Source organism: Drosophila santomea, chromosome 3L (genome assembly GCF_016746245.2).
Source record: "Drosophila santomea strain STO CAGO 1482 chromosome 3L, Prin_Dsan_1.1, whole genome shotgun sequence".
In the NCBI taxonomy this organism is placed as follows: domain Eukaryota; kingdom Metazoa; phylum Arthropoda; class Insecta; order Diptera; family Drosophilidae; genus Drosophila; species Drosophila santomea.
In genome coordinates, this window is record NC_053018.2 from 15,685,325 (window position 1) to 15,690,917 (window position 5,593).

A 5,593-nucleotide genomic window follows, 5' to 3' on the forward strand; every position below is an offset into this window, starting at 1 on the left:
TTTGCCTGACGCCGACGAAAGGTTAAGGCATGCATCGCTTCCATCAAATTAGACGCATTTTCGACGCGCTTTGTCTGCCAGACCCTCTCTATCTAGCTCTGTCGTCCTTCTCTTTCTCCCTGACTGCGTCTTTCTCTCTCCCTGACTTTCCCCACATTTCCTTCACCCATTCCTCTCGCACTTTGGCAATTTTCGAGCTGACGCCGCTTTGCCTTTACGTTTTATCACTTCATTTGCACTGAAATGTCAATGTCTGGCTCGTGTCTTCCCTTCCTTTTTCAATACCTTTTGCGCAGACTGTTCTAGTTTTCACTTTTTCAATGGTTTTAAATAAAGGAGTCGGATATTTTATTAATTTTTTCCTATCCCTGACTATATTTTTGCCAAATGCTTCTTTGTATTGAAATAAGTCATTAAGAAAATATGTTACCGATGAAACAAATCAATAACTTAATGCCACCATTTTAATGTACTTACATTAAAAAAAAAAATATTCTTTTCACTGCGGAAGATACGCATAAAAAATACTTCTTTTCCATACATTTTAAATATTTCTGCAAACTAATAAAACGCAGACTATATCAAACTAGACTATAATTAATTTTTAAATAAAATAGGAAAAATGCACCCCATCAAAACGAGGTCGATTTGATGAATATAATATATACAAGTCAAACGTATTCATTATTCATAAACAAAGCTGTGTAAATTATATGGTTAAAGGGAATATTTGAAAAGTCAGAGCAATCCCAACCTCGACTGAAGCGCAGTTCAGTTTCGAAGAGCCAATCAGGAAGAGCATGGGCATGGTTTTTTTTTTGTTGTGGGTGTGAGTATGAGTGTGTGTGTGTAGGAAGGATTGGATTGGAGGGGTTGTGTCCTGGCGCTAAAAGAAATCTGTCTGACAAATTACACGCCCCGAGTTGCGAGTCGCAGCAGCAGCTGCTGAAATGCTTCGTTTGCTCCTCCTCAGTGGTGACTTGCTCCCTTACTTTCTCTACTTTCGCCTGCTGTTTGCGATGTCTTCCCATCCTGCTTCTTGCTCCACATTCGGACTCGGGCCATCAAACCGATTGACTGAAGGATTGGGCCAGGGCACGTCATTCACTCAGTTAGCCCGTTAGTCAGCGAGTGCAACGGCCTTTTGATTGGGCTTTATGGTCATGGGGTAGTGGTGGTGGTGGCTATCTCCTCCTCGTGCCTTTTATTTGAGCTTGGTAGGGGTTTTCGGTTTTAGTGGACTTTACTTAGCAGGATGAGCTCATCCGCCGGGTTATCTCCTTTCTCGAAATGGGCTTTACTGGTAAAAAGGGGGAACAGGCTGAAGGAACTTGAGTTTCATAGCTGAACCACTAAAGGGCTTCTCTAAAATAAGTAAGTACCTCATAGTTTTTGTACTGTAAAACTTGGTTAACTTCCTCATAATAAAATGGGAACTATTTACATATAATTCCAGATTAAAAACCCAGGAGTAACAAATATTTTTAGCGCAGTTTTAATATGTCTGCAGCAAAGAACAATGCTTCATAATTTTGTTTATAGAAATCTGTTATATAATAAACCAATAAAGCTTTAAGCTTTTTATTTAAAGTGGTATTTCTATTCTGCACATCTCACAAAGGAAATTAATCAACTTGCCTCCGTAACGATTTCTGCATTTATTTTCAGCATAGAACTTCCCCGAATAAAATTTCCACCATTCCAAGCCAGCATTCCTAATTTGTCAAATTTTGTTTCATTTCCCCAAAATCCTTTCTGGTTTACTGCGGCTGCCGCCAATGGTCAGCCCTACTCAGTTTCCACATCATTGGGAAAACCGATTCCTTATTCAACACTCCCTATTCCCCAACCCATTTCATCGTTTTGTAAAAAGAGCAACCTCTTTCCCTCAACGCAAAACATTCAACAGTTACAAATTGCTATTCGCACAAAATTTCAGTTATCTGATAAATTTCATCGCACACAAACAGTTGAACGTTGCAAATGGAAAACCCACGCACAGCGCGAAAGTATTACAAACTAGTTAAAAACATTTGATTTAAAAAAAAAAATATTATATGCATGCAAGGTAATAAAATTCAATTATATTTAAAGATCAGGAGAGCGGATTTGTATTTATTATGTAGTGCATATGATTTAAATCGTTAATACATAATTAAAATGCTAATAGATGGCACCCAAACTTTTTAGATGTGCACACAATGGAACGGCAACCAATTCGATGTTCCTAGAGGCACATTTTGCTTACCACTTGAATATATTGTGTCATCTAGCCACTCATCCTTTCGAATGCGAGAAAATGGCACACCACGCACTTTTCGGGGTTTTCAAAATATTTGGCAAGCGTTTCTGCAATTCCTCGGATTGCGACGCTAATGTTATTTTTCACTCTACGTCGGATTTATTTGTGATTTGGCTGCGGCTGGTAGTAAAATTATTTGTTTATTTTCCTTGAGTTTTGGCCGCTAATTTGGATTGGATGCAGGCAGCAGGAAAAGCCCCTGGGGTTATCTATTTCTCCCCCCCAACTTTCTCGCCACTTTTACCCTATCTAGTATGGGTTTTTCGCGCACGTTTATCGAATTCGGTTTTTGGCGCTGACGAAGTTTTTGTTTATTTTGACATAGGTTTGCTCGTAGTTAGGTTTTTTTTATTATTATTTCAGATTCAGATACAGTGGCTGAACTGCGCGTTCCGGCATTGTTTTGCATACTGCGCGCCGCATTTGCCGGCGAATTTTGTTGTGGTGCATGCGAGTTTTCCGATGCGAATTTTCCGATGCGAGTTTTCCGACTGCAAAGTCGCTCGGTTCCACAGTTGCGCTCGGTGCTCGGCTTTCAGGTTCGTCGCCCGATTGGCCTGATGCCTGATGCGTGTTGCGTGCTGCGGTCTGCTGCCGTTTTCCCAGCTGCAATTTTCCTCAATTAACAGTTGGTCGGGGAGACTCTCCCGCCGAAACTTTCTCTCTTATACGAACTCTCACTTTCGTTGGCCAACAACAGTCGAATGTAAGCGCTTGCAGTTCTGTTGGCATTTTCGGCACTAGCTTGTTGATTCTCCTGGGATTATTTAGAAGCAGATAAGGAGACTTATACTAGTAGGATATGTTACTCTATATAGCTTAATCAAAACTACTTCTTTCGGTTACCTATCTCACTTTAAAACAAGAACTTGAATTATTATGTTATGCTATTCTAAAGATATTCTTAGTTATGTAACTTCTGTTTAATTTTATTTTTGGAATTCTTTAAATTTAACATATTTCAGCGCACTAATTTATTATTATTAATTAACTTTTACAGAAAATCACTCATAAACTAAATTGGTATAATGCATCCCATCAGATAAAATATTTGTTTATTATTTAAATGCGCAAATGTTTTTTTTATTATATTTTTTTTTATTTCAAAATTCATACAAAAGTTTTGAAACTATTATGTTTACATTATTTTTTCGAGTGACTGCATTTAAATTATTCGTTTGGATGTCATGTATATTATTGCATGCACGTGTATTAGCTTGAATTCGGATAGGCTTTGATTGCTGATTGATTATTCTGCCCCTAATTGCATGCATTTTGCATACAGCTGTTTTGCAATAATTTAAGCCGATAATTACAGGGAAAGAGGACGAGAATTACATGCTGTCAACATTTACTTAAAATAGCTTACCGCAAGATTGTTCTTCTTTAAATAAGCTACAAATATTTTCTTCTCTAGAAACCAAAGATCGAACCCGATATTCATTTCATTGCTTCACATTTTAAACTGGCTTTTAAAATTTGTAAAATCTTTTAAAGTTCTTTCATTCGGGATTGCGAAGGATGCTCGCAAATTTGGCAGATATCTAAATTAAGTTTGGAAAGTGATTGCGTTTCAGATAGCAATCTTTAGTTTCTTTCCCAATTTTTTAGGTAAATAAATCATATCTCAGCACGGCCACCGTCGCAGAGCTCCAACTTAAGAAGCCTCTGGCGTCGAAACCTAATTGCTCTGCACTTGGAAAACTATCCACCTGGCCCAAGCCAGAAGTTATTTCCATAGCAGAAGAATATCAAATTTTCCGTTTTTGTTCGCACCCAACTGGGAAAGAAATTGATGAATTAATTTCTATGCTGAACCAGTTGGAGTTTTAGTTTAGTAAAAAGTTCCACTTAGTTTGAGTAAAGTGAAAAAAACGCTGGCAAACATATTGTAAGAAATGGAGATATCTCGAAGAAAATTAGTAAAAAGAGTGACAAAGAAAATATGACAACTGTCGACGTATTTTGAAGTCTAACTTTAGTTTGGCCTTTTGAGCAAAACTTTTAATCCATCTGGTTGAATTTGCGACAGTTTGCTTTAAGCCTTCTCTGTTGGCACTGAAAAGTGCTTTAAATGCGACCGAAATCGCGAGATGTTTATTGTATACCATTCCTCAAATCGTAAAAGTTTTATCTGTACCAAAGTCCCCTCTGTGCCGTGCAGAAAACTTTAAATTAAATTATTTACCAGTGAAAAGTTTATATGTTTTAAATACACAACAAAAAAACGGTCTAATCGGTAAAATATTGCAGGTCCCATAAAAATCTTTACAAATATTTTAATTGGCTTACAAAAATTACTAGTAAGCTTATTAGGTTAGATTTTTATATATGATAAAGTAATAATAATTTTACATTTTTATTTGAGTGTTGAATAGAAGTTGTTAATTCGGAAAACAAGAAAATGTGTATCTACACCGACGACATCAAAAGTGCAAATAATCGAATCTTTCATATTTTACAGGATGGTATTGTCTGCTTTTAACGTATTTGAATTTGTTTTCTCACCCAAGGGCATTTGAAGATTTCATTACCAGCTTTTGTTTATTTTCCAGCCTCACTTTGTCAACTGGCCGCAAAAATATGAAGCCTAAAGTAGATAATTGAATTTCAAGAATGCATTTTTGCTGGTCCATAGTAATTACTGCTGCTAAGAATCGGCTCATTAAAGTTTGCTTTGAAATCACTCCCACAAGAATATTAAATCATTTTCGGCTTTAAAGCAATTTTCGGTTGATTGAATTAAGTTGGCCAAAACACAGACGACGTGGCTGGGAAAGTTTTGGGCGGTTTTGTAGGGGGCGTCTGGGAATGCAGACGCATAAGGACGACATTCTCGGTGAGGGTCAGTTTATCATTTTAAAACCCATTCCCTGGACCTTTTTGTGGTTGCCCCGGTTGTGAAAAAGTTTTCGGTGGCAGGCTAACTTTCCTTATAAATTCTGTTAATTTTTTCCCCTATACACTTTCCTGCACCGTTGAATTTCCATATAAATACCAGCAATTTTCCGAAATTGATTTTCAAGAAGCTCGGCTAAATATTCAAGTCAGTTTGCAAAGTCGCGAGCCCCAATGAATTTTTAATGAACTCGGCCCATGTATGCAAATTAATAGAGCTCCCTGTGCAGCTATTAGTTTGGTGTAATTTCAGAACTTCATTACAATAAATGATTCATTTTGCCAAATTTACTCGCTCAGCGGTATCACAAAAATAATATGCAAATTAAATGGTTTTGGAATCATTAAAGAGATATATAGCTGGGATAACACTTAATTAATTAGTTTAATATC